The sequence below is a fragment of the Penaeus vannamei genome, chromosome 11 (assembly GCF_042767895.1).
Source record: "Penaeus vannamei isolate JL-2024 chromosome 11, ASM4276789v1, whole genome shotgun sequence".
NCBI lineage: Eukaryota > Metazoa > Arthropoda > Malacostraca > Decapoda > Penaeidae > Penaeus > Penaeus vannamei.
Genome location: NC_091559.1, coordinates 42,367,790 through 42,375,289, shown reverse-complemented (window position 1 = coordinate 42,375,289; position 7,500 = coordinate 42,367,790).

Sequence of the window (7,500 nt, the reverse complement as noted above, 5' to 3'; positions counted from 1 at the left end):
AAAAATAAAAAATAAAAAAAAGAAGAAGAAGAAGAAGAAGAAAAGAAGAAACGGCGATATCTTAGTCACCATATCCAACTTTCCCCCACCGTCTTGAGCGTCAGACTCGCTCGTCAGTCTGAAGGGCGTCTCGAAACTCCTGGAAGCCGGGAACTGTTCGGAGGGAGAGTAATAAACGTCTTCAGGACCTGATTAAATATAGGGCACTTGGGGGGCGTTGGTCTTGGGGGAGAGGGGGGGGGGGGGGAGGGAGTTACAGCAGGCTCTCAGGGCTTTCGAGGTATATTATATCTGTTCCGTAATTTCTAATTATTATGGTCCTCATTTTCATTAATATTGATATATATAGAGAGACACACACACGCACACCGACACACAAACACACACAAACACAACCCCCATCCCCCCCCACACACAAACACACACACACACACACACACACAACCCCCCACACAAACACACACACATACAACTCCCCCCCCCCCCACACACAAACACACACACACACGAACACACAAACACACACACACAACCCCCGCCCCCACTTTACACAAACACACACACACACACACACACACAAAGCCCCCACACAAACACACAGACACACACAAACACCCCCCCCCCCCACACACACACACAAACACACACACACACGAACACACACACACACACACACAGGAGTGTACTAGCAGATGGGGCAGACGTTTCGTTATCCCCACGGAGTTCATCTTCAGGCAAGAGGAGGCGGAGGAGACGGGGAGGGAAGAGCGACACGGTGGAGGAGGCGATCAGGCGCAATGAAGCTCAAACATGTCAGATCATGTCAAGGTGTCACGTGGAATGTAGGAAGGATCATCATCATCATCATGGGGGCTGACGCCGACGGGGGCGCATAGCCGCATCCACCCTTCGCTTCCACCTACGAGGATCCCTCATGGCTAGACGCCAGGCAGGGACTCGGCCCATCTCTAGTTCTTCACGGCAGGTTTGGTCGATCTGCCCAAGCCATGACTTCCTCGGTCGTCCCACAGGCCTCCTCCACCCAGGGTTGTCTTGAATAGAGACGACCTGATGGGCAGGATCAACCTGAGGAAAGCGAGCCAGGTGGCCGTATAGCCTGAGTTGGCGATCACGGATTGTGCAGATAACAGGGCTTGTGCCAGTCTCACGGTGCAACCGTTGGTTGGACACATGGTCCCGCCAACAGTACCCCATGATCTGGCGCAAGGACCTATTGCAAAGGAAGCTTCAAGACGAGCCTCCAAGGCACCAGGACAATGTCCAGGTTTCAGCTACCGTATAGCAAAAACTGGCATTATCCAGGGCCTTGAAAAACCCGAAGCTTCGGTCCTTCTGCACAGGTACCGACATCTCCAAATACTCTTGTTGAGAGAATTCAATGACCCCTGCTGCCAGGCCAATCCCGTCTGCTGACTTCATGGTCTGACAGCCCAGGAGTTATGAACTTACACTACCTAAAGGTATGTAAAGCTCTCTGTGACTTCAATGTCCTCGCCACGCAAGCACGTACCGACTGAACAGGTTCTCCTATCAAGTCCCCAAATTCCTGGACCTTGGTCTTGGTCCAGGAGACCTCTAGGACCCAGGGGCTTTGCTTCATTGCTAAACTGCATCGAGAGCCGCCACTAGGGTTTTCCAAAGACTCAGATAGAATGGTATAACGTCATCAGCAAAGTCAAAAGGTCTGTAACCTTGATATCGCCCAGCGTTGCCCCACAATGACTTCGCTTTGAACAGTAGCTCTGCCCAGTATCCAGTCCATGCAAGTGTTGAAAAGAGTTGGTGCAAGGACACAGCGCCTTGCCTCACTCCTGAACTAACAGGAAAGAAGCCTCGACAGGCCTCCCACCACACTTTACAGCACTTTCAAGTACTAGTATACAGGCTTTTGAAGCACTATTAGTCCAATAATCCCTTGTTGGTATTCCTCTCAGCCTCCAGGATCTCCCCAAAGTGACTCCCTATGCACCGTATCGAACGCCTTCTTGAGGTCGATGTAGGCTGCAAGTAGCCACACGCCCGAATTCACGACGGCGCTCTACAATGACTCGGAAGCGCGAGGATACGGTCTATTGTGGACCTGGCTACCAGGAGTGAATCCGGATTGCTCCAGTCTCTCTGGTGCCTCAGTAGATGGTCTCTGATACATCTCAGAAGGATGTGGGCGAGAACGCTTGCCTGGTACACTCGAGCCCGCACTGAGCAGTGTGATGCCTCGGTGATTGCTGCAGGATCCCAACAGGATCCCCACTTCCACACTTCCAGAGAGAGGATGACCCACACCCCTCAACAGGTCAGAGAGGAACGGAACCCGGACTGCCAGATAGGGCAACCAGGACAGCCGTATAACCCCGTGCCATAGGTTCACCACCAGCCTTTAACAGTTCAGCTGGTATGCCGCGAGATACCAGCTGCTTTACCACTCTTCAGCTTGGAAATCGCCCCCTAACTTCAGTTAGGGAGGGAGGGAGTCCTCACTGATAGGTGGGATCTGGCAGCGGGATCTCGACACTACCCGCATCCAAGTTAACTGTTGGGTGGGTCAACCTGGTACATTTTGCTTGCTCAAAATACTCAGCCCAACGTCCCCGCACCGCAACAGGATCTGAAACGATTTTGACCACTTACTGAGCGAACTGCTGTCACCTGTGAAGAGGGCTTTGAGTTCAGCTTTCTCAGGAAGCTTGGTATGCAGGACGAAGGTCAGCTTTGCAAGAAATGGCCTTCTACCTCCCTCTGGCAAGACTCCTAATAAACTGTTCCTTGTCCCTTCTTAACAGGGACCGAGTTCTGCACACATGAGAACGGGTGCAATTCCCGATCCCCCTGTCAGGACGAGCCGCTACGACATGCATCTGTGGCTTACCAGTGCGTCTCCCCATGAGATGGAATTCCTGCTTTTCTCTCAGGCGTACACCAATCTTATCTTGAGCTGCATCAAGCGTTGCTCACAGCTTAAAGGTATCCCACAGAAGAACAGGGTCTGTCAGACTGCCAAGCACTGCGAAGCTTAGATCAGAGATTGCCTCAGCAAACCCGCGGGCACACTCCCCTCCCTCAGCCTGTCCCAAAATGAAACACCCTAGGGTGAACCATGTTGAAGCCGCTGGGGGGTTTTGAAGTGGACTCGGAGAGGTAGCCTACAACTCCAATCTATGGTCAGTACCAACAGAAACTCAGCACTCCCTGTACACCCTGCAATTTTGAAGGATCCTCCAACGAGTGCTAACAAGTATGTGGTCGATCTCCTTGGCTGCGTTACCCGCATCACTGTACCATGTCCAGCGATGAGGGTCTGGGCGCTGGTACCAGGAGCCAGAAATCCTCAATTTCTGGGACCTAGCAAAGTCCCGGAAAAGGAGGCTATTCTCGCCACCGGCATCAGCTCCTGAACCATGGGGACCGACAGACATCTCATAGCCAGCTCGATCACAGCCAGATACCGCATTGAAGTCGCCCAGAACAATGCGAATATCTCGTCGGGGACATCTGTCTGTCACAGATGTAAGTTTGGCGTAGAACATCTCTTTCACGTCAAGTTTACAAACATCGGTAGGAGCGTACACAGCAATAAGAGACATGAAGCCAAATGAAAGCTTCAATCTCAATACCATTATACGCTCATCAACAGGAGTAACCTCTACTACCGAGGGCTGGAGTCTGCTGGAGACGGCAATGGCTACTCCCTGGAGATGGTGGCCATCGCTGCGGCCCGACCAGTAATAGGTGTAGCCACCTACACAGGTCGTGCCGCTGCCAGGCCTCCTCACCTCCGAGAGAGCAGCCACCTCAACTTCAGCCTCCCCAGGTTCCTCGACAGTAGAGGCAACCGATCATCCTGACGCAAGAACGGACGTTCCAAGCCCCCACCCTGACTTCCCGCCTGAGGTTCAGCCTCTGGCAGTCGCCTCCAGGTGGATGCCACCTCTGCCACCCCTACCTGACGTTGCCCCATATAAAAGGGGTGGCGGGCTGCGTGCCCCATCATCCTCCTGTGGGGTTCCCGAGGGCTTTCCCCCACAAGCTTCACTCTGGCCTGGCGGCCACCAGAGCGCAGGCGAGACGGGTAGTCCCCGTTCCCAGCCTGCGCTCCAGCAGTCGCCCTCCCAGCAGGGCCCACAGTCCGCCTCACTTGCTGGGTGGGAGGGACTTTTCCCCTCCTCCCAGCCTTTCCGTTTATACTAAGCACTGCCGATTGGTTTTATCTGGGGGGAGGAGGACTGGCAAGGCCCACCTCCCCCGAGCCTCCCATTAACCCCAGGGGGCTAGGGGGCAGGAGTTGGTACAGGGCCAGGGCGTGTCCACACGCCGGTGGGCCATGGCCCTGAACCTCTGGGGCCTCCTGCTGCTCCGAGATCCCCCTCAGTTTAGCCTGGAACCGCAAGGTACCCAGTTTCCATGGGTGGCCACAAGGAGGCACTGCAGGGAGTCTCGATGATGGAGAGGCTATGCACTGGCAGGGGGAGGCTTATGCAATGAAGCTCAAACATGTCAGATCATGTCAAGGTGTCACGTGGAATGTAGGAAGGATGGCGATCATAATACAACGGTTTGGAGAGGAGGGAAGCGAGGAGACTATAAGTAAGAGAGAGAGAGAGAGAGAGAGACTGAGAGAGAGAGAGAGAGAGAGAGAGAGAGAGAGAGAGAGAGAGAGAGAGAGAGAGAGAGAGAGAGAGAGAGAGAGAGTGAGTGAGTGAGAGAGATAAAGAGAAAGAGATAGAGATAGGTTGATAGACAGATAGATAGATAGAGAGAGAAAGAGATAGAGATAATAAAAAAAAAATAAAAACACGCCTGTGAGAGTGTGTACAAGGCGGAGGCTGAGAGAGTACACTTCTGTAGTACATGCAAGGTAGGGGCGTTAAGGTTATTGCTTTCATATTGCTTCTGTTTCCGAGGACATGGCAGTAATGTTAGATATGAAAAATGAGGTATTGCAATAGGAAAGGGATGCTTGTGCCTTATTATCTCTCTCTCTCTCTCTCTCTTCCTCCTTCCTCTCCTCTCTCCCTCTCTTTCTCCTTCCCCTCCTCCCTCCTTCCCACCCTCACCTCCCTCCCTCTCTCCCTCCTTCCCACCCTCCCTCTCTCCCTCCCATCCTCCTTCCCATCCTCCCTCATTCTCCCTCTCCCTCCCTCCTTCTCTACCTTCCACCCTCTCTCCCTCTCTCCCTCCCACCTTCCCTCCCTCCCTCCTCTACCTCCCTCTCTCTTCCTCCTCTCCCTCCCACTTCTTTCCACCCGCTCGAAGCCGAAATGACGCGACGGGAGAGGAAAATGCGCGCCCTCCTGCTCTCGCCTCGCTCGCAGATTGACGTTGACAGGCAATCTATTGGCAATTAGCAAAGGCCTTTTGATGACTCACGGCGGAGAAAAAACGGGTGAGGGAAAAGGCGGAGGAGAGACTGATGTATATATATATATATTTCCTTTTTTTTATTTTTTTTTTCTTAGGTACCTATTAAAAGGAGAGACTGATATATATATATATATATATATATATATATATATATATATATATATATATATATATATATATGTATATATATATATATATATATATATTATTTTTTCTGTTTTTTTTTTCTTTTCTTAGGTACCTATTAAGAGGAGAGACTGATGTATATATAAATATTTCCTTTTTTTCTGTTTTTTTTTCTTAGGTACCTATTAAGAGGAGAGATTGATGTATATATTTGATTTCTTAGATTCCTATTGAGAGGAGAGACTGATGTATATACATTTCTTTTTTCTGTTTTTTTTTCTTTCTTTTTAGATACTTATGAAGAGGAGAGACTGATATATATATATATATATATATATATATATATATATATATATATATATATATATATATATATATATATATATATATATATATATCCTTTCTGTTTTTTCTTAGGTACCTATTAAGAGGAGAGACTGATGTATATATATATATATATATATATATATATATATATATATATATATATATATATATATATATATATATATATATATATACTTTTTTTCTTAGATTCCTATTAAGAGATGTATCTATTTTATGTTTCGATGTTTATTTTTATTTAAGTTCTAGGATTACTTGTGTCTTTAATTTTTGGGGAGGAGTTCCCATTTTCTATGACAAGTTCTTACAAAAAGCGACGACTCTGACCCCCTTCTCCATCTCCACCTCATCTCTTTCTTCCTTCTTTTTCTTTCCTTTTTTTTCTTTCTCTTTTTCCTTCTCCAGCTTTATTTTTTTCGTTTCTCATTCTTCCTTCTCCTTCTTTCCTTTTTTTCTTTCTTTGTTCTTTTCCTCTTCTTCCTTCTTCTTCTTTCCTTTTTTTCTTTCTATCTTCGTTTCATCTTCTTCCTTCTCCTTCCTTCCTTTTTTTCTTTCTTCTTTTTCTCTTCTTCCTCCTTCTTTCTTTTTTTCTTTGTTTCTTCGTTTCCTCTTCTTCCTTCTCCTTATTTCCTTTTTTTCTTTCTTCTTTTTCTCTTCTTCCTTCTTCTTTCCTTTTTTCTTTCTTTCTTCGTTTCCTCTTCTTCCTTCTCCTTCTTTCATTTTTTCTTTCTTTCTTCGTTTCCTCTTCTCGTTCTTTCCTTTTTTCTTTCTTGCTTCTTTTTCTCTTCTTCCTTCTCCTTCTTTCCTTTTTTCTCTTTCTTTCTTTTTTCTCTTTCTTTCCTTTTTTTTCTCTTTCTTTGTTTCCTCTCTTTCCTTCTCTTTTTTCTCTCTTTCTTCGTTTCCTCTTCTTCTCGTTCTTTCTTCTGCCTCCTCATTCGTCTCGTCTCACTTCCCTTGCCCCTCATCTGCCGTCTCCGGGATCATCTTCTGCTTAAGAATTTGCTTCATCAGATTAATATGGCCGAGGGTCTTCTCATCTCCCCCCCTTATTCTCCTCCTCCTCCATATTATCTCTCTTCCTTGCCCTTCCCTCTCTTTCTCTCTCTTTTCCTCCCCGTTCCTTCTCTTCCCTCTATCTCTCTTTCTCCCCCACTTTCTCTTCCTCATGTTGATAATATTGATATCAAAAATGGTGATGACCATAAAAAATTGATATATAGATAAAAAACAAAACAAATATTGATACCGATGAAAAGTTTATATATATATATATATATATATATATATATATATATATATATATATATATATATATATATATATGTATATATAAAGATTCCCATATGTAATGGATCAAAGTAAATATAACGTCGCATTTATCCTCTCTCGTTTATTCATTCTCCTCTTCGTCCTCTTCTTTCTTCTCCTTCTTTCCTTTTTTCTTTCTTCTTTTCCTCTTCTTCTCGTTCTTCCTTTTCCCTCCTCATTCGTCTCCTCTCTTCCCTTACCCCTCCTCTCCTTTCCTCTTCCTCCCTCACTTCTCTTCCTTTTTCCTCCTCCTCCTCTTCCTTTTTTCTCCTCCTTCTCCTCCTCCTCCCCCTCTTCCTTTTTCCTCCTCCTCCCACCACCACCACCACCTCCTGCTCCTCC